Source organism: Anabrus simplex, chromosome 5, assembly GCF_040414725.1.
Source record: "Anabrus simplex isolate iqAnaSimp1 chromosome 5, ASM4041472v1, whole genome shotgun sequence".
Classification (NCBI taxonomy): Eukaryota; Metazoa; Arthropoda; class Insecta; order Orthoptera; family Tettigoniidae; genus Anabrus; species Anabrus simplex.
The window spans coordinates 352,781,166-352,808,430 of NC_090269.1; the positions used below are offsets into that span (position 1 = coordinate 352,781,166).

Consider the following 27,265-nt stretch of genomic DNA (forward strand, 5'->3'; position numbering starts at 1 on the left):
ACAATGGTACAGCAGGTTAATGAAAACACCACGGTAAGAGTTTTACCACGGTTTCGTAACGCCTGATATTTACCGAGAATGCTACACCCGGGCATCAGTCTGTTCACCTCGCTTGCTCGTAACCTTGGTGACGACACGGGGAAGAACATTACCCTGCCCTCCCCACCACCTCCCAACCCACACCATACAAGGAAGTATAGATTATGGCGGCTGTATACAGCATATATACAGAGTAACGTTCCGGAAATAATGGCACACCGCAGTGAACAAGGAGCGAACGATAAGCTAACTGATAAACATAAAGGTAAGGAATAGCTTACTTTAATTTTGACTGTCATAAGGACGGTATTGCTCCCACCTACTTTTAATTCACTGTTATGCAGAAATCCGCTAAACCACAGATGTTGGACTTTTAAAGAAGTGACACCCAGTGTTCTACTTTGAAGCCGGTGTTCTCATACCATTTACAAAGCGAAGTCAAGGTCTACGGGGCCGATCAGCTCAGACAGTCGAGCTCTGGCATCCTGAGCTGAAGTCGGTGGGTTCGAATCCAGCTCAGTCCGCTGGTGTAGATTAAAAGAAAATGCTCCTAAGGGACAAAACTACAACACATCGGCGTCTCCAAAAATCGTTAAATAATTTATCGTTAAATCGTTCAATGAGTCGTAAAACAACACTATTATTATTATTTCTTATCGGTCTACTAAGGACCACGTTTTTTCCGCTGTCTTCTTGGGGCTTTGATCTTTGTTCAGTGCTCCTTCATTCCTTGCCAGTTTTGCTCTTTTCTTTCTTCCGTTCATGTCTTTCCCGTCTTCAACTTTGGCCTTTCTTGAAAACCCTGGTGGTCTTTTAGTTTCCTCCTGAGTGGGTTGCGTTCTTATACATCTTCATAAGTGGTCCCCGTCTCTTGTAAGTCTCTTTTCACCTCCTTGAACCAAGCTGGCTGGATTTTCCTTTCTTTAAAATGGGTAAAGATCCGGTTCGATAATCGTGTTCGTTTCATTTCTAGCAAATAGCCATAAAAAGCAAATCTCCTTCTCCTCATGAAATCAGAGATTTTCTGGACATGACCATACAGCTCATGATTATGCTGACGTCTATTTCACCTTTGTATTTAATTGGACCAATTTCTTGAGATCCTTCTTTACGCTAAGCATTTAGCCAAGGAGCCGGACGTCTTGATATTTATTGATGCCAACTCCACGTGGAGGAATATATTTCACTATTACGTGGTGGTAGTACGGTGTATGGTGTGTAAATGAAGAGATGTGCATTAAGACAATCACATATACCCAGTCCCTAAGACACAGGACTTACTGGGTCGCAGGAGCAACTCGCAGCTTATTTGAGACTCTTCCTGATGCTATGTAATTTTTAGGCGAAAAATACCACCCGAGGTACACCGGACGCGAGCCTCCGCCCATTCCGGGAGAAAATCCAACTGCTAATCTGAGCTCAGATAAGCTCAGATAATCATGCCACCTATTATTATTATTATTATTATTATTATTATTATTATTATTATTATTAATATTATTATTATCATTATTGGTAGCGTGTAGGCCTCCGGATCCCAACATAGTGGGTTCAAACCCGACAGAGGTAGTCGGATTTTTGAAGGGCGGATAACAGTCAATTCGACCCTCCATTTCGTAAGATGTTGGCACGTAAAAGATCTCTGGTAACATATCTGGTATTTACCTGACAAAATTAATAAAAACACAGCCATAGATGCCCACGAGAGATTCGATTTACTCTGCTATCTAGTAGGAATAGACAGCCAGATGGCGTCAGTTTAAAGCAAATATCCGCACACGGTAGCTAAGGCCATACGATTATTAATTATTATTATTATTATTATTGTTATTATTATTATTATTATTATTATTATTATTATTATTATTATTATTATTATTATTATTATTATTACGGTGTTTTCTGTGGCTCAGAGAGAAAAAAAATAGTGTTGGGTGACTGTCTGAATAAAACATAAATCAGGGTTTAAATATAGCTAGCAAAACCTAAGAATGATTTTCTTTCTTTTTTAATATGATGAGTTTAGAACAACAGCAACACAAACTTTAAATTGACGGTATAACCAACAAGATCTGAGAAGCTCGAGATATATAACAAAGTACATCCAAAACTCTTAAAACTTTACAATTTTAGAGGTAGTAAGCTCAGGAAATTCACATTCCGTTATCTCCTAGGCTTAGGAGAAAATTACAACGTTGGGACCAGAAGTTCTCAAAAGTCTTCTGACCCCAAGGTCTAGTAAATTTCACAAGGTCAGGAAAATAGATTATACTTTACAAGATAGGGAAGTTACACTTCATCGGAAGAACCCAAAGCTTTCTGAACACATTACATAGGTGGGTCTCGAACCCATGAGTTCAATTGGATGCCGTTATGCATCAGTAGACTAAGCGCCATTTGACGAAAATTGAGATTTTAGCCCCATCTTGTAGAGGAAGGCTTGAACTATTTATAAAAAATTCCCCAATGCATTACAAGAGGCCGTTAGTTGTTAGTAAACAGAAAACCTAAGCGACAAAGCGGGAATCAGTAGAAATGTAAATTGCATCAGTAGACTATGCGATGTTCCTGTTTGCATCATTAGACCAAGCGCCACATTCCTCACATGGCGCGCGGATGACAGCGAGTGAGCCCGCGTTTTCGATAGTGCTGACATTTTTACGTGGTGATACATTGAGTGGTTTATCAAGTGACGAAGTTCCAAAAGTAAGGAGAAGGACAATGCTATTAATGCAGCTTGCTAAGAAGGTTGCGTCTGAAAATCATTCTCTAGAATTTGATGGTGAATTTAGGAAGTAAATCTTAATAAGTCAAGACAGGGACGACCACGGGAAAGTAGAGTTCCCTTTCACCAGGCATTAATACCTCTGTGGCCAAAAGGGGGAAACCTATCTCTGAAGCCAAACTAAGATACTTTTGTTTGCTGATGCACCTAATACCTGCAGATGCCAAACAATTTTACCAGAATCTTCAAGCAGATTCTGACATCGTGGATGACGTACATGGATTTAATGGAGATCCTGATTTCAGGTTTGAATGAACTGAGTGCAACAATCTTATTACCTGTCCAGTGATTTGTGTGTATTTATGGGAGAAAATATCTGGAATCACATTTTCTGTTTCAAGCAGAACAAAATTTACCCACAGGCTTAAAAGTATCACGTCAATACTGTAGGCCTACTCTCAGAATATAGGCCTAATAGGCCTATCGTGAAGGAAAGTCCATTCAAAAATTGTACAGACTACAATGGCTCATGTCTTACCAATGTATTTGACTCAGATAAGTTGAAATTCCTCAAATCAGTAAGTCGTTATAGCAACGACTTTAGAGAATAGCTTCCCATCTAGAATTTCTCCATCTAAAACTTGAATAATGTACTGGAGTTGTGGCGCGGCTCGCAGTGGATCAAGCACTTAGCGGGCCTTTCCGGACAGTAGGAGATTCAGGTTTTAATCATGGCTGCCGCCACGTCATGTTTTTTGAAGTTTTACTCTGTAGATACTCAACAGTAAGGGGTTATCGGTGTAGCATCGTGATGCATTATTCGTACTTGAGAAAGACCTTAAATTGCATCAGTAGACTAAGCGCCATTTCTTCAAGAAAATCTATGCAGTGCGATTATAAAAATGTTGAAATTTGGTGAGAAGGTACAATCTATTATCCTACAACACCAGTAATATCGTATTTAGCAAAATTATGTTCGCTCGAATTTACACATAGAACCAAATTTAAACGCGATTATCTCGCAACCAACTTTTGGCGCTTGGTCTAGTGATGCATAACGGCATCCAATTCACATTACGTTACACACGCCCTGTTGTGACGTACCCACTCGGCCCATAGATGTGTGACAAAATTGTGACGTGGCTGGACACCTTAATGTTAATATAAATAAGTAATATATCATTGTTTCTCCATAAACAATATCCTATAGGCGCCAGCCTTCAAGCTTATGGCTTGAAAACGATAGTCGATAATGAATAATGATAATAATAATACATAATGAGACTCAAAAAACTCCCAGGGGTGAGGTGACGGAACACAAACCATTAAGTACAGTAACTTGGAAGTTAAGGTTCATTAATAATACTTTCAGAAAATACAAATTAAAACAGCTATTTATTAGGATGAAAAACGTTACGAAACGGCGTATTAACGAAATCTGAACTTACGGAAGCAAAAGAAAAATTGACTGAAGTAAACTCTAAGAACTTGAATTGTAACGCGTAGACTTGCAGTAATTTATGCCATTAGCTCACCATTTGTAGACTCTGTTATCTGGATGCAATCTATGTAGCAGCTGATGATGATTGATGGATCTCTCGTACAGGCGCCGCCATCTTCTGTTGAGGATTCCAGTCGTACTTCTGCTTTGTGCATAGTACACTAGTTGAACTATGACTTTCCTGCCTTTAACACTTCCTACTGTACTCCTTACATAAAGTCGTAATGAGTCCTAATTTTGATAGCAAAATCACCATGGGTTACGTCAGGGCCTCTCAAACGCCCAAACTCTCACGCGTGCAGAGCGAGGTGCATAGGCTCTGTGCACTGTGCATCGGTACGCTTCGCCTCAACTCGGCTTGACTCGGATGGTGTAGTGTGCTGAGAGCGACGAAGCGTTTGGTGGTAGACGACGTGTTTATCAGTGAAATAGATAAGCGCACGACAACAACATAATAATGGAGCAACCTGTTTCGAAGAAAGCAAAGACTTCCGAAAGTCCATTTCAATCGAACTGGGAACTTTCGTAATTTTTTTGTTTGTTTGTCGTGACGATAACGCCAAATGCTTAATCTGTGGGACGATAATTACGTGCGTAAGAAAATCATCTATTGAAAGACACTACAACAGAGTACATTCGGAAAATTATTGTGGAATCATAGGAGACGTCAGAGAGAAAGAATTAAGGAAGTTGAAACAGCTTGAAGAAGAGCATTCTATATCCACAAATGAGTTTTGTTCCAGTACTGTAGCATTTTCATTTTGGTTACGGGTTCTGAATTTTTTTAAAATTATGTTTACATTCCTCTCAAACATGTATGTGTATTTCTAATTCACTTTTTTAATTTTTTTAATGACACTGGTAACCTTGTCCCATACAACTGTGCGTCTCCGCTCACCACACGTAAACATTTCGCAGTGGGGGAGAAACAGCAGTGAAGGTGAGGAACGCGGAGACAGGCCGAACGGGGAGATAGGTGTAGGAGAGAGGAGTGGGGGGTCTGCACTCTGGTCAACCAAGCGAAGTCGTCTTTTGCACCGTGCACAGTGCATGCACCATGCGCATGCACCCTGAGAGGCCCTGGGTTACGTTCATGGAGAGAATACACTTGTATTCTTCCGTATTACGGAAATGTAGCGTAAAAAAAAGAAGCTCGTTGAATCTCTAGTCTTCTCAGTCTTCTTGTATGGCGCAGAGACGTGGACCATCCTCAAACGTGATCGTGAACGGATAGAAAGCTTTGAAATGTGGTGCTGGAGGAAAATGTTAAGGATTCCTTGGACAGCTCATCGCACGAACACATCAATCCCAACCAACTTCAGATAAAAGTTCGTCTATCGTGTAAGGTCTCTCAACGGATTGTACGCTACTTTGGACATATAATGCGCCGAGATGGTAGTCTTCAAAAGCTGATTGTTGAGGGCAAAGTCCAGGGAACTAGACAACGAGGACGAATACCAACGCGATGGATTGACATGGTGAACGGCCCCCTACAGTGTTCTCTCAGAGTAACCACATTGAAAGCGTTAGATAGGGAAGAATGGCGGAGTATGGTTCATCGGCTAGAGGGCTGAATATTATGATAGTCACGACGCCTCAGTCATGAGGCAAAACGAAGAAGAAGAAGAAGAAGCGTAACTAAATTCATAACAAAATCTCTCCTCCCCTATACCAGTCAAAACCGGTCTCCCGTTGACGTTACCTCTCGTCATTGAGATAACAGGTCCCAATGAGAGTAACTTTTGAGTAGTACACTACTCCGATGCGAAGTGAACTAAGTTAAGATCTTCTCCGATGTGCAGACGTAGAATCGTCGTAAGAGTGTCTTTCCAAGAGTGTCTGAGTGAGAGTCTCTCAGTGCTCTCCAGCCCTTGTCATTGATGTATATAGCCTACAAAATCTCCCTCCATCAACCATATCACATGGTCCAGTAAGATTTGAGATCTTATCTCTTCTCCTGTGTATTGCTGTAAAGCCATCACGTTGCTCCATTACGTCCATTCACATAGGCTGAACTTCCCCGCAGAAATAAAGCGTCAGGTAGCGAACTTCGAAAAGTAGGCGTTAATAAGGTTCCAACTGTCTCCTCAGAGTTTGGAAGGGGTACGGTCTCTCGTAAGCTTGATGACGTACTTTACCTGGTAATGGGCTGAAATTAGCCTGCTGACTCCGGTCACCTCACTACGGCTATTGGAAAATTTACTGCAAGCTATTAATAGGATTGATGTTGAAATACTTTACACAATAAGTTGTTCTTTCAGAATACGTTATAGCCACGATACAAAGAAATGAAATGATGATGTGAAATGGATGGTTAAGACCCTATATATATATACATAATAATTTTAAAATGACATACAGGTGATTAAATATATACATCCTATCAATTAATTATACAGTTCAATAATTTAATACATGCTGTGATGTTCCAAACACCACACTGTTTTAGCCAGAAGATTACATTAATGTTAAATGACAACCACATGTCAAAAGCAACAACACTTTGTTTAATAATTTCATTACCCACACACAAAAAAGGATCGGTATATCCATAATAAAGAAGGGTAGAAGGCCCACACTACGCGAAAGTTTATACTCGAAAGGCCGAGAACAAAATGAGAATGGAGGCGCAGATACCAAGCACTCCAAAATTTAAGTTACAATAATAAACACCTAAGTCAGCGCATGGCCCGATGACATAGAGACTAAGCCATGCTACTAGGTGACTAAGTGAAAATAAAAAAGAAAGAAGACCGAAAAGAGAATAATACATTTAGAAGGTTAGAAAAACTTAGCCATCCAAAATTAAATTAGAAGACGAGAACGAGGGAAACCACTCGTGCGTCCTGACATTTTAGCAAGTTCCCCTTACTGGAGTAACTTTAAAGTCCAAAGACTGGCATTAGAAAGCTACATTTATTTTACGTTTGAAAAGAGAAAAACATACACTAAAATTTAAGAAAGCTGGACGACCTAACGGTTACATCCTAAATGGATACGCTGGAAACTTCCCATCTTTACACGCAGAGAGTTCACATAAGTTAACGTTCTGCCATACCTTAGTTTATTGATGCCTTCTTACACCAACCTGCCAACACTTGCCATTCACATCTCCGCAAGGTAGAGCTCCCAGAACGTAGCACACTCCACAATCCACGGTAGTTGGACCCTGATCTTACAAGGACAAGGAAAGGTTTTCATTTCCCTCCCCGAACGCCTTCCTTCTGACCAAGAGAATCGGCGGGTTTGGAGGTTTGATGGAGTAAGGGGATGGGTTAGGGTGGTTTGGCATGGTGAAGGAGATGGGGGTGGGCGATTTTGGCTCTGGATGTGTACTTTATTGCTGTTTTGAGATTTTTACAATAGTTTCGTTTTTACAATGGTTTTGTTAACAATTTACAATTTTTCTGTTGGTTTACAATTGAATTGTAGCTTCTTACATTCTATTTATAGTTTGTTTCTTCTGTCTAGGATGGTCCATCTAATTACAGTTGATGTAAGCTTTTACATGATGTTAATTGCGGTATGTTAAGATAGGACTGAAGTTTTGTTATATTTAATACTTACAAATTATGAGCTCATCTTCTTGTTGATATTTTACAATTGACATATTTCCTAGGGTAATCTGCAATAAATTTATATACGCTGTGAATTTTACTATGGTGTATATAAATGAAGTGTTTTGCCGCAGTAGTTGCATACAAATAATTTCCTTGTTTTTCTTCTTGATATTAAGGTAATTAACAATTGTGATATTCTTTAAGGGTATGTTGTGATTATTTACTATGGAATATACACTTTACTGACTAGTCTTCCTTCTTCATAGTTATACAACTTACTACTGGCGTATGTATTTATGATATACCGGTACGTGCTATAAACAGTTATAGATTGGATGTACAGGCGATGGTATATAATGAGGTGAGAAGTTCGGTTGGCGTGACATTCTTCTTGTGTTATACACGTTTTTACAACATAAAAATTAACTGGATGTGGGCAGTTGTGGTAACTTAACGTTTACACTTTTTTTCTTGGATGGTACAATTATAGAGTGGAGGTGAGATTACAGTAGGTGCAAATGTATGTTAGTATACACTGTCAGAGTCCTCCTCTGGGTTATTCGATTAAAATGTACAAATTCCGTAAAGGAACTATTTACAACATGATACAAACTAGCTAGTTTTAGTTACATACATATGGAATATACGGTAAATAGTAGGTGTCTCTTTGTCGGTTAGAGGACACTACCGAACTCACGTGGGGAGGACGTCAAGGACGGCTCACCGAGCTGCTGTGAATTGCCTCTGCGATTTAATGAGTGGGGTGAGGGAGTCGGGTGGCTGGTAGTAGAGCCAGTGTGGAGTGTGGAGTGTGACCGGTGAGTGACGGTAGGGAAGAGGAAGATGATTGGTGTGGATCAATATCGTGCAGCTATTGGAAGATGGCAGGGGAGATGGAAAAAGGAAACAGAAATAAAGGAGGTAAAGTGGAAACAAGAATGATGGGCGAGATGATACTGGTGGCAGCGGTGATTATGGTACTGTTAGCCATAGGAGGTGTGGAGGTGAACCCCGGCCCGACTTCCAGTGACAACATGAACTGGGAAGACGTGGAGGTCATAAGAAGAGTGGTGAAAGAAGTGGTGGAAGAAGAAGTATGTCCGTTTGAGCAGATTAAAAATATGATGAAAGAACAAATGGATGCCGTTATGCATCACTAGACCAAGCGCCAAAAGTTGGTTGCGAGATAATCGCGTTTAAATTTGGTTCTATGTGTAAATTCGAGCGAACATAATTTTGCTAAATACGATATTACTGGTGTTGTAGGATAATAGATTGTACCTTCTCACCAAATTTCAACATTTTTATAATCGCACTGCATAGATTTTCTTGAAGAAATGGCGCTTAGTCTACTGATGCAATTTAAGGTCTTTCTCAAGTACGAATAATGCATCACGATGCTACACCGATAACCCCTTACTGTTGAGTATCTACAGAGTAAAACTTCAAAAAACATGACGTGGCGGCAGCCATGATTAAAACCTGAATCTCCTACTGTCCGGAAAGGCCCGCTAAGTGCTTGATCCACTGCGAGCCGCGCCACAACTCCAGTACATTATTCAAGTTTTAGATGGAGAAATTCTAGATGGGAAGCTATTCTCTAAAGTCGTTGCTATAACGACTTACTGATTTGAGGAATTTCAACTTATCTGAGTCAAATACATTGGTAAGACATGAGCCATTGTAGTCTGTACAATTTTTGAATGGACTTTCCTTCACGATAGGCCTATTAGGCCTATATTCTGAGAGTAGGCCTACAGTATTGACGTGATACTTTTAAGCCTGTGGGTAAATTTTGTTCTGCTTGAAACAGAAAATGTGATTCCAGATATTTTCTCCCATAAATACACACAAATCACTGGACAGGTAATAAGATTGTTGCACTCAGTTCATTCAAACCTGAAATCAGGATCTCCATTAAATCCATGTACGTCATCCACGATGTCAGAATCTGCTTGAAGATTCTGGTAAAATTGTTTGGCATCTGCAGGTATTAGGTGCATCAGCAAACAAAAGTATCTTAGTTTGGCTTCAGAGATAGGTTTCCCCCTTTTGGCCACAGAGGTATTAATGCCTGGTGAAAGGGAACTCTACTTTCCCGTGGTCGTCCCTGTCTTGACTTATTAAGATTTACTTCCTAAATTCACCATCAAATTCTAGAGAATGATTTTCAGACGCAACCTTCTTAGCAAGCTGCATTAATAGCATTGTCCTTCTCCTTACTTTTGGAACTTCGTCACTTGATAAACCACTCAATGTATCACCACGTAAAAATGTCAGCACTATCGAAAACGCGGGCTCACTCGCTGTCATCCGCGCGCCATGTGAGGAATGTGGCGCTTGGTCTAATGATGCAAACAGGAACATCGCATAGTCTACTGATGCAATTTACATTTCTACTGATTCCCGCTTTGTCGCTTAGGTTTTCTGTTTACTAACAACTAACGGCCTCTTGTAATGCATTGGGGAATTTTTTATAAATAGTTCAAGCCTTCCTCTACAAGATGGGGCTAAAATCTCAATTTTCGTCAAATGGCGCTTAGTCTACTGATGCATAACGGCATCCAAATGAAGGAATTTGAACATATGAGGCGTTGGATACGGGGAAAAACAGACGAGACAATGAACAAATTCGAAATCAGCGAGAGAGAAATGATATGACTCAAGGCAAAAATAAAGGAGATGGAGGAAGAGGTGGTGAAGCTGAAAGCAGAAATTGAAGACAGCAACCGAGAACGCAGGAAGAAATGCTTATTTATATATGGAGTGCCGGAAGACAAAGGGGAAAATAAAGTGCTGACAAACTACAAGGTTGTGGAAGTTATTCAGAAAATGATGAAAATTAACTTTAGTGAAGTTGATATTGATGATGTGGAAAGGATAGGTAAAAAACGGGGTGATAGGCCGATAAAACTGAAGTTGTTTTCCACCCTGATGGCGGAAGTAGTGATAAGAGGCGCAGATAATATACGTAGCACAAAAATTTGGATTAAAAGAGACATGGGAAGAGAAGGGGTAAAGAATAAAAACACTCTGAAAAATCATTTAGTCAGGGTTAAAATACAAGGGTTAAGAGCCTACATTAAGGGCCAACAACTAGTAGTATCCAATGGACTATGGACCAGAGTGTGGACAGCGAAGAAATTACAGGAAATGGAAGAGAATAGGAAGGACGAAGGGGTAGTGGGGAAGAGAGTGGAAGAAAGGCAAGTCAGAGACAGTAAAGTGGGTGAAGACGGACCTGTAGATAAAGAACCAAAGAAAATAAGACACTGGACCCAAGCTCGCAGCAAGAAGAAATTAACTTGACAGAAGAAGACGTGAATGCTATTTTCAAATCGATCGAAGAAGGAGCCAGATAGGTAACAGCCGAGATGAGGAGGGGGATATGGAAGGAAACCAGGGAGACCAGGGCATTAATTAAGGAGCTGAGGACGAAGGCCTGTGTGAGAGAAGAAAGGAAGATACAGGAAGTGATTGTGGGAGCGGAAACACAAGATGTGACAAGAGCACACAAAGGAAATGAAAATACGGCTGGGAGGCAGGAAGAAGAAGCAAGAGGTACCCTGGCGAAAGGGAGAAGCTTGAGCCTAAGGGAGATATGGGGTAAGAAGAATAAATTGGACGAAGGCATAGTGACAAGAAGCAAAAAAGGCAATCTGCAGTAGATTTTTTTTTGCTAGGGGCTTTACGTCGCACCGACACAGATAGGTCTTATGGCGACGATGGGATAGGAAAGGGCTAGGAGTTGGAAGGAAGCGGCCGTGGCCTTAATTAAGGTACAGCCCCAGCATTTGCCTGGTGTGAAAATGGGAAACCACGGAAAACCATCTTCAGGGCTGCCGATAGTGGGATTCGAACCTACTATCTCCCGGATGCAAACTCACAGCTGCGCGCCTCTACGCACACGGCCAACTCGCCCGGTATCTGCAGTAGAAAGTAAATTGGTGTACACACGAGAATGGTGGAGTTTGTGTGTTATTCGTAACTATGACAAGAGTGATTAAATAGTTAAATTCGTAGGCGGTAAAGTGTGCAGTGAATGAGGAAGAGAGTGATTGTAAACTGGATAGGTGTTATAAAGCTAATATGTGGAGATGGTTGGTATATGAGCGGAGGGTCCAAGTTAATGGTGAGTGAATATGGTTTCAGTTAATGTGGTGAGTTGTCTGGATTCTAAAGATAATAAATATAGTGAGACAATAGAGTTCAAATAGTGGTCAACACTAACGAAACGTAAGGTGAAAAATTGTACACTGGCACTACAGTGGAGGAAATACGAAGCCAGGTTTGCAACTTAAGTAGAAAACCAGGGAGGTCAGTGTTCAAGAAAGAATATGATGAGTCCGAACCCGGCCGGAAGTGATATACTCTTGGTTGCAGATGCAAATCTGACACAACATCGTACTCTACATAGCAATATGTTACCACTTTAGCTTCTCATTGCCATACTGTCATACTGTCTTGTTTAAAGTGCAGATGCAAATCTGACACAACATCGTACTCTACATAGCAATATGTTACCAGTTTAGCTTCTCATTGCCATACTGCCATACTGTCTTATACTAGGGACAACAGACCATTCTGCCTCGTTGAGATTTGATTATTATTATTTACGTCAATATTGCTTTTTTCCCTTGCTTTGGTGTTAGTTATGTTTATTTTACAAGAATTATTATATGTGTATGTTAGATTAAGCTGCCTAGGTTGGGCATTATTATTTTTCTCCTTAATAGATCAATAAGGCTTCAATGCTGTAGATCGGAGGAAAATAAAGACATTTAGTACCTCTCTGTTCATACATTCTCTGTAATTCAACAGATGAGGACCTACACGCTGCTTTTCGTGCTGGTCGTTTCTGCGGCTTACGTATCAACCCAAGATTCTGATCGAGATAGCATTGTGAACTGTCTTCGTCATAACTGCCCTGAGAAGTGCCCTGTGGTGAACCCATCAGACTGCGCTAGTAACAGGACAATGGAGTGTGGGTGCTGTACAACATGCGTGATTTTACTGGGTGAGTAACAGAAGAACAAACAGGGTGAGCAGATTGATGTAGAGAAAAGAGTGGGGAGAAAGTTTCAAAAAGCACATTGTTCAAAATAACAGGGCGTATGATATGCATTAAGATATAGCTTATATTATACTTAAAATAATTTTGTCAATATTTATTTTACAAAACAATATTTTAGAGGTATCACTGCAAAGTTTACTATATCCACTGAGCGGAATTTTACATGAGACAAAAGGACCTGATTATAGCCTTAGTATACCCGTAAAGAAACGTTGTGACACATCGGGCTGGAGGGAGGAGCAACTGTAGTGCCATTGCACGATGTTACCACAACCTGGCATTCCTTTCTCCTTCCCTTCGCTTCCCGTTCATTTGTCCGTTCGTTCCAACCGCTGTGTTCTGTTGTATTTGACTCGGAGGTGAGAGGTTTGGCAACTTCAAGCACAACTCCAAAGAATACTAGCCCGCCAGTAGGCTTATCTCCATGACAACCACATGGGTCCACCTACGTTTCCATGGCAACCGTACCACCTATCCCTTCTCCCCCACCCAGACAGGCAATAAACTGACCTCTTTCTAAGAACTGTCATAACGCATCTTTCAATATTACGACCATAGGTAAGTATTCACGAAGCAGTAAAAATGCAATTGTTCCATTTTATGCAACCCCCTCAGGAACTATGGAAAATAAAATTATTTGAGAATCGCATTTTATGAAAATAGAGAAAGAAAACCTCTTTGGACATAATAGATCGATCCACACAATGTCGTAATACGAATATTTACCCTTGAATGAGTTGAATTACAAATCTTTATTGTAATTGCTAGTGGCTTTACGTCGCACTGACACAGATAGGTCTTCTGGAGACGATGTGATAGGAAAGGCCTAGGAGTTGGAAGGTTGTGTGTGTGTAGGGGGGCGGAGAGTGCCTCCCTTTCTAATCGCCGCTATTATGCAGTGCAGCGATGTAGCTTCTTACACATTACGCTTGCACACGGTCTGAAGCATGGTACGCCGGGTGTTACAACTTGAGGGGCAGATTAACTTACTGCCTACCTCATAGGGTTCGGCAGACCGAAACAGTCAGTTGTTCCGGAACATTAGGAGCTTGAGGTGGAGTATTTCGGCACAGTGTGCCGCCACACGGCACACGGGGCTGTAACTGTGCGGTAGAGAGTATTTCGTGAGGAAACATGACACGCTCCGCGTCAGCAGAAAGTGCTGCTGTACCGGACGTGCTGTGTGTAGTTACAGCGAGCATAAAGCTGCACGGAACGTGAAGGAACAGTCGGAACACTGAAATTCGCGCCCAATAATAACCTTTAAATGCTGCTTTTAGGTGAAGATATTTTCGGTCAGTATGAAATACACATAACACCGTTACAATGGCAGTGCAGGTGTTTAAAAGTAACTAATACAAGGATATTTTCACCAGTTGAATGTGTCTGTCTGTCTGTTAGGTCATCAGCCCAGAGGCTGGTTGGATCCTCAAATAGCATCACCAAAGGCTATGCAGTTATAGGGAAACCACAAAAACCAATGGCAGTACCAAGATGAGGCGTACTAGGCAAGATGAGGAGTGAGGTAGTTTGCCATTGCTTTCCTCACTGGACCAGACAGTGCTATTGTAGCACAACGAACCCTATGAGCGACATCTTTCATGACATTCAGACACACTGGTTGTGCTCTGAATGTCATTAATCAGCACCACCCATACCCCAGTAGCTTCCATATTGTCACAGCCATGGATGAGACTGGGACTTCAGTGGAAGCTACACTTTGCTCTGGCCTGTGCCAAGAGATGGATGCAAAAGTACTGTATCCATCAAGAAATGACAGCAGGCAGCAGTTGAATGTATCAGCCTGTATTGTGAGTAATTAGGTCCAGGAAAAAAACTTCACAGTACGTAAAAAAGCAGTCGGAATTATGAAATAGGCACCCAGAAAATCATGCCTAAATGTTGTTTTTAGGATAAGAATGTTTTCATTTTGAAATACACCTGTCATAATTACCCTAGCAGTAGATGGGTTTACAAATGTCACAATGTTATTTTCACCAATTAAAAATATACTCGTACAGTTGAAGAAACAATTGTCAGTACTCTTTTTACGTACACAATATACAACGGAACACAAAAATAAGAAGGAAACCCACAGAAGCAGAGCACGACGATAAAAATTAAACACTATATGCAAGCGGAACTAGAAAATAATAATTGTGGGATGTTTAAGTTTCAAATGTCTCCTCATTGTGCCGGTTGAAGATCCCTTTGCAGACAAAATAGAAGAGCATAAATTGCATTTCACTCTGTCCGGTCTTATTCTAGTAAAGAAGTCGTAAACAGGACTCCAGTGCGACATTATTCAAAGTTTGCCGTCTTTCGTACGGCATATATCACTAGGTTTCTATGAAAATACTGTTACAAAACAGAACACATTAAGTTATCCGCATGTACCGAAGGCCAGTTGTTGGTACAACGGAACTCACAGAACAATGACGATACGATGGAACACGGAACACTCCAGCACATGGCGGCACACTGCCGGTATCGACAATCAGCTAGTGGGCGAAGGGCAGTGCACAGTGGCGCTTCTGACGGGATAGCGAGTCACTGTCTTGGTCTCGTTTGAGAATGTTTCGAAACAACTGACGCTCTGTGTTCCGGAACAGCGGAACATAAGTGTGCACCGGCACAGTGTGCCGAAAAAGGGACATAGTGCCCAACCCTAGTATCCTGATCGAGCGAGGTGGCCGTGCGGTTAGTGTCGCGAAGCTGTGAGCTTGCATTCGGGAGATTGTGAGTTGGCAGCCCTGAAGATGATTTTCCATGGTCTACCATTTCCCAATTTTCAAAACTTTCTTGTACCTTAATTCAGGTGCCGGGATGAGTGGCTCAGGCGGTAGAGTGCTGGCCTTTTGAGCCCAACTTGGCAGGTTCGAACCTGGCTCAGTCCGGTGGTATTTGAAGGTGCTCAAATATGCCAGTCTCATATCCATAGAATTACTGGGACGTAGAAGAATTTCTGCGGGAAAATTTCCGGCAGTTCGTCGTCTCCGAAAACCAGAAAAGTTGTTAGTGGGGCGCAAAATAAATAACATTTTTTGTTACTATACTTAAGGCCACGGCCGTTCCACCCCAATCCTAACCCTTTCCCAACCTCGCATCGCCGAAACCTTCGATGTGTTTATGCGACATTAAACCAGTAGCTCTATATCCTGAACCTGCTGACAGTCTCTTTTTTGAAACTTTTCATATCCATGTACTTTTATCTAATTTGCTAATCCTAAACATTCTCTACCCTTATCCGTCTGCGTACACATTTCACTTTCTCTATTCTAGGCCTAACAATACTTTCGTCCCCACTCTGGCAAACTAGCGAAAGTGACAAACTAGGGAATCTGTACTTCTGAAGTTTTGGTGTAGATTTTGTTGGTTAAATATAGTCTACTCTCTGACAAAGTCTCACATCTGCAACTCGTTCCTTATGCCTAACATATGAAAGCAATCATTAAATATAAAAATTGATTTGACATGAGTAATCACAACTTCTTTCGGCTCCTCTAACCTTTTGACAATTTGCAGATTCGATTGTTTGCCAGAGTAGGGACGATAATTGCAGATCAGATTGAGTTCTGCTCTATATCATCGAAGCATCTCCGAAATACCCGTGCATTCCTAATATATTTCCAGAAAACAAAGACATTTTTGATATGGTCTATTACGTATCTGGTACTTCCACTCTCCCATGTGTTGCAGTGAATAGCCGTGTGCTTGAAGAATGAATTCGCAGCTGCTAATTCCATACCACTATAGCACAGTAATCTAGTACACACTTCTCATTCCTATCAGTTTTTGCACCTTCCCTGCATATATCGATTAGTTTCCCACATTCTACAGTTCTGTTTTGAATTCTTGCATTACAATCGCCTATGAGTACTTGCTGTTGTCTCTGACTACATCAATCAGTGCTTCGTATAACATACCTAGCTCATCCTCATCTGCTCCCTCACTTGGTGAATACACTCAGGCGATTCTTGTCCTAATTCCTACGCCGCCAATTCTATCACATCATTGGTTTATTTACATACCTAAAGGAAACTATGGAAATTCTAAGTTCCCAAGGAGGGAATTAGATATTTTTCCACCAATAGAGCATGTCAAAAAGAAACCCAGTCAGATGTAAGGCTTTTCAGGCGTTTGCTCTATTAACCAGCGTTTCGTCTTAGGTCTGACACTAGACTCGTCAGAGTGGGATGTGTCAGACCCTACCCACTGAGGCTGGGTGTATGCAGGTGAACTTATCAGAAGCCTATATAAGAGGCACAGTCTGATAACTGCATACGGGAGATAAAACTCCACAATGGAATTATTGCCCGCCTAACAATTCCGAATGGGTAGGGTCTGACACATCCCACTCTGACGAGTCTAGTGTCAGACCTAAGACGAAACGCTGGTCAATAGAGCAAACGCCTGAAAAGCCTTACATCTGACTGTTTTTTAAAAGGAAACTATGTAATGTGCTGTCGTTTCCGACATGAAAAACACTTGAGTAAGATAAATAAGTTACAGTACTTCCATTACTGGCATTGTCTCCTCAGTTTAATATTATGTATGTCGCCGCAATATATAAAATGAATTGCCTGTTAAATATTTTTCCTTTGTTGAATTGCAGAGGCGGGTGCTCCATGTATGCCCTTCGTTCCAACAAATGGTGTCTGCCGACAAGAAAATCCTTGCAGTGGTGGAGTTTGCGGAGGATTTCAAAGCTGAAGAGGACGTATTTTTGTTGTCAGTCACATCTCTGAAAGTGTAATGCTAAATGAACAGCACTGACACAGATAGATCTCGTGGCATGAGGCATTTGAAGTTCCTAGAAGTGAATTGCAATACATATTCCTGTGTAAAAGAGAAACAGAATAACAATGAGGAACTTTAAAATTTGTACACACTAATAACTTTTTCAACTATTAAAAAAATTCTTATTAGCCTATTTTATTCATAACTAGCTGATGTACCCGTGCGTCGCTACGGAATTCTATTGCAGGTTAGGTATAGTACACGTTGTGAGCAAGACTATATGAAATTGCATAGCTCTTAACGTTACCCTGGAAACGCGACGGAGAAATCACCAAACGTCCTTTCTCATATGAAGACTGAGTTAGGGAATTTTCATTGTAATGGTAGGCCCACTTGCCTACCATCAGTCATAATCAGGTTGTGGAATTGCATTATAATGGCAGATACTCACTCTCCACCTGCCTTTTTGCATCCTCAGAAAGACTGTCTTAGTGGCTTTCCCAACTGAAATGAACATAGGTCATTACAATGACGTCAGTAGGAATGGCGCGAGTAAAAGCAATGATTTCACATGAAATACTCGATCAAATGAAAAACCACATATTTTCTCACTTTTAACGAACAGTACTACGCTGCCGATCTAACAGTCCAAAGTTTCAGAGCTTGAATGACCAGACCGCAGACAGCCGTGATCCGTGAACACTCTTAGTCTTTTTTCTGTGGGAGGGGGTGTAAGAGTGGAGAGTCCCAGGGTAAAAACTATGCCCTTTTACTAATCTGTTTCCTAGGAGTACCCGATGAGTCGGAAAATCTCAATTCACTACACTGGCGGCGGAAAAATTTATCTGACTTGGAGGCAATTTTTTACTCTAAGCCAGAGGAGAAACCCCCTCTTCACTGCTAATTTTGAATAAAATGAATGTAGAATTTAATAAAAGTGAAGAGGAAAAAGCTCTTTTTAAGAAACGGCTCTTTTCAGGGTTTAATTTTGAGTTATTTAGTGAACTGTGGTGCTATAATTTGGAATAGGCCTATGCCTAAATTGTATTTCTTGACCAGATCATTCTACTACTACTACTACTACTACTACTACTACTACTACTACTACTACTACTACTACTACTAAGTGAGCCACTGCCTTAAGAGCGCACACTGCTCATTCAAAACAGCGCGTCAGAGTAGGGGTCGAATAGCTGGAATACTGTGATTAACCAGTGAGTTACGTACCAGCAGTTCGGTATCAGAAAATGTATGATCCAGAGGAATGACATGCTAAAGAAGAAAGTTTTCTAACTCCCTAGCTATATCCCGCCAATATTCCGTCAGGCTGTTATATTCAGTACGCAGCAGTAATCCCATCTATCAAAATTGAGTGGCAGCATAAAAGACAAAGAATATCACCACAAACAATAGTCAATGTAATCTTATTGTTGATCAGTGTTATGCGCTTTCAGTATTGTAGGACTTCTAATTTAATTTTCTTCCGACTCTGAAATACCCTCTTATCATAAAACATAAATGGTCGGAAATTGTATTCTCTATAACTTTTGTTATGTAGCACTTCGCGATAGGACCAATAACATAGGTATTTAAAAATTAAATTTTAGGCGCCTTCCCCTAAACTACAATTTCATACAGTAGAATTAAATTGTTTATAGCTTAGACTGTAGTTTCTTATTCCCCGACTCTATATACCGACTTTCATTAAATTCTGTTAACCCATTTTCTTGGCTCGGCGTTGACTTGGACTTGGCAACAAAAATACAAATTCATGAATATCTGTGTTATCGGTACGGTAACAAAGTATGACATAAATGAACGGAAAATTAATTCTATATAACTTTAATTATGTAGTATTTATCGATAGGACCATTAACAATGTAAATATTTGAGAATTCATTTTTTTTGCTAGTGGTTTTTTTTTTGCTAGGGGCTTTACGTGGCACCGACACAGAAAGGTCTTATGGCGACAATGGGATAGGAAAGGCCTAGGAGTTGGAAGGAAGCGGCCGTGGCCTTAATTAAGGTACAGCCCCAGCATTTGCCTGGTGTGAAAATGGGAAACCACGGAAAACCATCTTCAGGGCTGCCGATAGTGGGATTCGAACCTATTATCTCCCGGATGCAAGCTCACAGCCGCGCGCCTCTACGCGCACGGCCAACTCGCCCGGTGCTAGTGGTTTTACGTCGCACCGACACAGATAGGTCTTATGGCGACGATGAGGTAGGAAAGGCCTAGGAGTTGGAAGGAAGCAGCCGTGGCCTTAATTAAGGTACAGCGCCAGCATTTTCCTGGCGTGAAAATGGGAAACAACGGAAAACCAACTTCAGGGCTGCCGACAGTGGGATTCGAACCCACTACCTCCCGGACGCAAGCTCACAGCCGCGCACCCCTAACAGCACGGCCAACTCGCCCGGTGAATTCAATTTTAGGCCTTCCCCTAAACTACCATTTCACATTTCACTCAATGTGAGTAAAATAATTTATAGCCTAGATTGTAGTATCTCATCTCCCGACTTCACATACCGATTTTCATTAAATTATCTTCAGTCGTTTTCTCGTTATGCGTGTACAGACAGACAGACAGACAGACAGACAGACAGACAGACAGACAGACAGACAGACAGACAGACAGACAGACAGACAGACAGACAGACATTACGGAAAAGCAAAAAATGTATTTTCTTGTTACTTATGGACATGACCGATGCAGAAATACCATTCTTTTAAAATTCTGAGCAATGTACAGACAAAACTCTTATTTTATATATATAGACAAGTAAGTAGTATTGTCAATTTAACATTTTTAAAAATACAAAGACAAAGTCAACTGCATACAGGCCATGAAGGCCCTTGGAGGAGTGGAAGGTAAAGGCTTCCACCATTGTTAACCGCGGCACGTGATGGGGTAGAGTGGTTCGCTGTATCTTAAATAATGGAGTCGGCCCATTCTTTTTCCTAAAATTACATTCAAGACTAGCATTTTCGTAAGAAATTTTCAGTTTCATTAAATATTATTGCAGCAGCTGTACTCCAGAACAATCCTGAATAATGCAAGTTAAACGTTGTGGTTCAGCTATTTTTTTCCTTTTTTACTATTTACTTTACGTCGCACTGGCACAGACAGGTCTTGTTACTTATGGACATGACCGATGCAGAAATACCATTCTTTTAAAATTCTGAGCAATGTACAGACAAAACTCTTATTTTGTATATATAGACAAGTAAGTAGTATTGTCAATTTAACATTTTTAAAAATACAAAGACAAAGTCAACTGCATACAGGCCATGAAGGCCCTTGGAGGAGTGGAAGGTAAAGGCTTCCACCATTGTTAACCGCGGCACGTGATGGGGTAGAGTGGTTCGCTGTATCTTAAATAATGAAGTCGGCCCATTCTTTTTCCTAAAATTACATTCAAGACTAGCATTTTCGTAAGATTTTTCAGTTTCATTAAATATTATTGCAGCAGCTGTACTCCAGAACAATCCTGAATAATGCAAGTTAAACGTTGTGGTTCAGCTATTTTTTTCCTTTTTTACTATTTACTTTACGTCACACTGGCACAGACAGGTCTTGTGGCAACGATGGGGTAGGAAATGGCTAGGAGTGGGAAGGAAATCTCCCGAATGCGTGACTCAAACCTCGCAGCCACTTGTTCGGTTTCTACCAATTTCATTTTATTTTAAATTCTTCCCACGCCCAGGGTGATATCTCGCATGTTCTGGCGATTAAACAATATCTTATGATGGTGTTTTAAAACATAATCTAAATCTACTTCTTTCATTTTTTCTTACTTTTTTGGTAGTGGCTTTACGTTGCACCGACACAAATAGATCTTATGGTGACGATGGAATAGCAAAGGGCTAGGAGTGGGAATGAAGCGGCCTTGGCCTTAATTAAGGTACAACCCCAGCATTTGTCTGGTGTGAATAATGGAAACCACGGAAAACCATTTTCAGGGCAGCCGACAGTGGGATTCGAACCCTCTATCTCCCGGATGTAAGTTCACAGCTGAGCTCCCCTAACTGCACGGCTAACTCGCCTGCTCTACTTCCTTCTTTGGCACGGCTAGATAAGACTGAATGTTGATAATACAGCACCAACTGTTCTTTTACTATGAAAAGCGAGATTTCATTAAAATAGCCATCACCGTATTCTTGTGTTTGCATGTACTCTATGATGTACTGAAGTAGAAACTGAACGGTATTCGAGAAAACCGAAAACTATGGCGAAGAATGAACTGGAAATTTTGAGTAAAAAATGTATTGCTGGTTCAACCAGATTCTGATATTGTTCTATAAAGAACGGCTATAATAACTTGTTGAAAGGATCATTCTCTACTAACACAATCTTTACTGAAGTCAGTAGAACTCTTCCATACGAACTTTTGAATCATTATACAAATTATAAGCAATCTCGAATAAATCACACTTATCTTATAGTTCAAGTCAACTGAATGTCCCGTTCGGGTACTATCTCGTATGGTCTATAATTTTGAAGATCATCTCCAACTACAACCTGTTTTGCCACTTCATTAAATTAACTCAGCTCCAACATCAAGGCAAGATTAAACGACAAATTTAATAGACTCATGTGCATCTACTTGTGAGAAAAGCTTATGAAAGACAATTAGTGTACTTTGAAGTACCGTAACGTTCGTGATAGAGAGTTTTCCAATTTTAATCTGGATTGCAGAATTACCGACAGTTCTTTCTCCACGTACTTTCGAGATTGGCAACGGCCAGCAGTCTTAACTCGTAGTGCGAGTTCATTCTGGGTATGTGAAAGCTTCATGTTTTATTCTATAAAATGCCTGAATGGTTACGCAAAAATGATATGCCGGTAATTTCTAACTAGCAGACTTAGAGGTCGGGAATAGTTCTCTCTATAGGCAGACGTTTGTGTTTTCGTCAGTGGATATAGAACATGAGGACCAAAAGAGAATACTACAAGGTTATGAAAATGACACTTTAACCAGCCATACGATGTGGATAAGGATAAAAGGGACCACTAGAAACTAAGTTATAGATGTAATCGGACGAATGATTGGTGCACACCAAGATTCACTAACACCTGCCGAGACTTCTGGATCTCTATCAGCGTGATAAATAATATTTATATGGTTTATCTTAAATAATCAAACATTACCTTGCGTTCTTCACCACTATTTAATAGAACAATGTCATAATCTGATAAATATGTGCACCGAACTCACTCATCCATACTTGAAACCCAATAAGAAATCAAGAAGAGCTTCTACAAATTGTAAACAGGTTTGTGTTGAGAGAGTCATCTAGTAGTGTTTTAAATATCATACGTGTTCCTAAACTGTAAGAATGTGTGCCGTACTCTTGCAAGTTCACATGCCAAGATCTTCCTGAAGTTTACGAAAATGCTATAGTAATGAACTCAGAGTGGAAGGACGGAAGAAAAATGACCTGCAGTGTGGCGGTGATAGGATTTGTGCTCGGAGTAATCACTGGTGACATTGAAATATTGAGGTTGAAGCTTAGTATCACACCCTAGACTTTTATTCCCATGGTGAAGTTCTCTGTAATGTAATGTAATTGAGATGGCTGTACTGTGTGATTCAGAAACATATTGCCCTGTAAGTTGGGTGATTTGAGGTAAGGGGTCCTCCGGGAAGTAGATTTGCTGTCCAAACTTCCGATGTGTCGGCAATCTATCCGATTTACCTGTAGAGCGGAATTTAAGAATATAATACCGGGTGGGCAAAATAAAACTGTTCCAGAAAATATTTACAATAGGACTGGCCCTTGTTAATGAACATCACAGAAAATACTGGAAATGGGTCATCTCAAGAAATGAAAAACTGAGGATCCAAAAGTCCTGACTCCACTTCACTCAGAAACCACCGGCAGAATACAACACGTGTAGGTTCGTCTGGACGTTTTAACGCAGGGCCTCTCAAACGAGGCGCAGATGTTCTGTGCACCGTGCATTGGTCTGACTCAGCTCGGTTCGGACCATCGATTTGTCTCGGAGTCACTCGGCTAAGCTCGTCTCAACTCGGTTAGCATGGTGGAGAATGCCAGAGCGAGTGAGGAAGGGGAAAACAGGTAGAGCGAGAGATACAGGTGAAGGGCAAGAGAGAGACAGAGCTATTGCTCAAGATGAGGAGTGCGGGATCTGTATTCTGGTCAACCTAGCGAAGTCGTCTTATGTACCTTGCGCCGCCCAATGCACCCTGAGACATACTCCTTTATCGCATGCATAACAGTCAATCTGTAAGGATACAGATGCAGGTCTTTTTTTTTTTTTTACAACGGTTCGTTGCGACGATCTTTTAACTCACACTTGCGCTGTTTAACTGCATTGAGATTTCATCGGACTTCGTTCCAGGTTTTCCTTCAGTCGAGCAATGTTTTCTGGTGTTCGAACTCTTTTCGGATTGGTGTTGCTGCCAGGTCTACAAGTAAAAAATCGGTAGATTTTACGATAAAATTCGGGAGTTCTAATAAAAATTTCGGTAGTTTTTTTTATTATAAGTTATAACTAAATTAGTCCGCCTCTGTGGTGTAGTGGTTAGTGTGATTAGCTGCCATCCCCTAAGGTCCGGGTTCGATTCCCGGCTCTGCCACGAAATTTGAAAAGTGGTACGAGGGCTGGAACGGGATCCACTCAGCCTTGGGAGGTCAACTGAGTAGTGGTGGGTTCGATTCCCTCCTCAACCATCCTGGAAGTGGTTTTCCGTGGTTTCCCACTTCTCCTCCAGGTAAATTCCGGGATGGTACCTAACTTAAGGCCATGGCCGCTTCCTTCCCTCTTCCTTGTCTATCCCTTCCAATCTTCCCATCCCCCACAAGGCCCCTGTTCAGCATATCAGGTGAGGCCGCCTGGACGAGGTATTGGTCATCCTCCCCAGTTGTATCCACCGACCCAGAGACTGAAGCTCCAGGACACTACCCTTGAGGCGGTAGAGGTGGGATCCCTCGCTGAGCCCGAGGGTAAAACCGACCCTGCAGTGTAAACAGATTACGAACGAACGAACGAACTAAAGTAAAGAATGCAATAGAGTCATTTGAAGTTATAACGAGAAAAATATACAATTCCACTCACCCGTACTCTCTGAACATTCTATGCTTTTACTTCTTCTTCTTATTATTCTCCTCTTTCTACGCACTCTTCCTGTACATGTAGTTATTCGTCAGGCATAGAAATTTTGTGCCAATTTTGAAGTGTTAAAAGGATGCAGATTTTGTATTCTATATGCGGGTCGGTAATTTCCCTTCCAATGAAGCCGTCAAGCGTGAGTTTTGAGTTTTGAGAATTTACGTAATTCAAGCCTAAAATGAATGCGGAAAGTACCTAACGATATCGATAAAACGTCACGCAGTGAGACAAGGAAAGAGTTTTCGGCATAAATATATTATCTTTATTCATTTTCCTTAAATTCGGATTAGAAGAAATTTCGGGAGATTATTTGTTTTTTTTGTGTTTTCTGGTGTGTTGCAAAAAAATCGGGAGATCTTCTGTAATTTCGGGATACCTGGCAACGCTGTTTCGGATAGGTAATGTTTTTATTCGCTACAGATCACGTTGCACGCCATTTTTCCACTAAGTTTTCCCAAGACACTTCCAGTCTTGGACTCTTGCGCAAACAGTTCCGCACAAGTTTTCCACGACAATGAACACGCGCTGTTTTATCGTGAGGACCATTTTGTGTTGTGTTCAGCTGGTCACTAAATATGCCTGCTCCTCTCACTCACTCACACGTAATGAATAACACAGCGACGTACTCGGGAGTTGCGCACGCGCAGTCATCTGACATCAATCGATTGGTGCATCGAAATTACGGTTTCCAGCATTTCGTGGGATGGGCGGGTCTCCTGTTCACTAACAAGGGAAAATTCCGCGTCGACCTTATAAATATTCTCCAGGTCAGTTTTATTTTGCCCTCCCTGTATAATTACAATGGTTCATTGTGTGGGTTACTGTAGTCACGTCCTAGATCGTGAACCATGGGCAACGGCTGAGTGGCCTAGTAAGTGGTCCTGAGAATCGAGATACCAGTTGCTATGGAATGGGAGTGGGCATCTCGGACATATTCTGAGTCATGGCCCTCTTTGTGCTCAGGCGGCTAGGACTATACAATTCACCGGTGGTGCATAACCCGTTAGAGGAGAGATCCTCACTTGGACTATGTGCAAGTAGGGTAGCATCCTGCTTCATGAATTTACCCAGCTCAGAACACTTTAAGCAAGCCTCGGACCTATGGGAGTAATGGAATCCCACTCCCATTTGACAGGCGAGGGACTCCGTGGCAACAACTTGGCGAACAAAATGGAATTCGATGGGGAGCTATCAATATTAATGGGGCTTATGGAAGAAAGAAAGTAGAACTGGCTGAGGATGCCTCTGGATGTGCTAGGAGTAAGTGATATTCGGGTAAGGGGAGATAACGAGGAAGAGATAGGAGATTATAAAGTGTACTTGACGGGTGTTAGGAAGGGAAGGCCAGAATCTGGGGTAGGGTTCTTTATCAGGAATACCATTGCTCGCAACATAGTTTCTCTTAGACACGTAAATGAGCGAATGATGCAGGTAGATTTGTCAGTGGGAGGAATTAGGACTAGAATTGTCTCCGTGTATTCATCATGTGATGGTGCAGATGAGGATGAAGTTGACAAATTTTATGAAGCATTGATTGACATCGTGGTCAGGGTCAACAGCAAGGATAGAATAGTGCTAATGGGCGATTTCAATGCGAGACCTGAGAATAAAACTGAAGGATACGAAAGGGTGATTGGTAAATGTGGGGAAGATATGGAAGCTAATGGGAATGGGAAGCGTTTGCTGGACTTCTGTGCTAGTATGGGTTTAGCAGTTATGAATACATTCTTCAAGTATAAGGCTATTCACCGCTACACATTGGAGGCTAGGGGTACCAGATCCATAATAGACTATATCTTAACCGGCTTCGAATTCAGGAAAACTGTTAGGAATGTACGAGTTTTCCGGGGATTTTTTGATGATACATACCACTATCTGATCTGTAGTGAACTAAGTATCTCTAGGCCTAGGGTAGACAAAGTGAAATCAGTCTGCAAACGAATAAGGGCAGAAAATCTCCAGGGCGAGGGAATTAGACAGAAGTACATGAATATGATAGTGAGAAGTTCCGAACAGTAGACAGTAAGCAGGTTCAGGATATAGAAAGTGAATGGGTGGCATATAGGGATGTTGTAGTAGAAACAGCAAGGGAATGCCTAGGAACAACTGTGTGTAAAGATAGGAAAAGACGAACATCTTGGTCGAATGATGAAGTGAGAGCAGCTTGTAAACGTAAAAAGAAGGCTTACAGAAATGGCTCCAAACAAGGGCCGAGGCAGACAGGGATTTGTACGTGGATGAAAGAAACAGAGCGAAACAAATAGTTGTTGAATCCAAAAAAGAAGTCGTGGGAAGATTTTGGTAATAACCTGGAAAGGCTAGATCAAGCAGCAGGGAAACCTTTCTGGACAGTAATAAAGAATCTTAGGAAGGGGGGGGAAAAAGGAAATGAACAGTGTTTTGAGTAATTCAGGTAAACTCATAATCGATCCCAGGGAATCACTGGAAAGGTGGAGGGAATATTTTGAACATCTTTTCAAGTAAAAGGAA

General features: G+C 41.2%; 1 long non-coding RNA gene across 1 annotated transcript; it reads left to right on the forward strand.

Annotated features, from left to right (window-relative positions):
• Positions 1-205: 205 nt before the first annotated feature.
• On the forward strand, positions 206-17,827 carry LOC136874899 (uncharacterized). The gene is made up of 3 exons (XR_010860317.2): positions 206-304; positions 12,647-12,842; positions 17,515-17,827. It is a non-coding gene; the product is annotated as an uncharacterized lncRNA (long non-coding RNA).
• Positions 17,828-27,265: the final 9,438 nt, after the last annotated feature.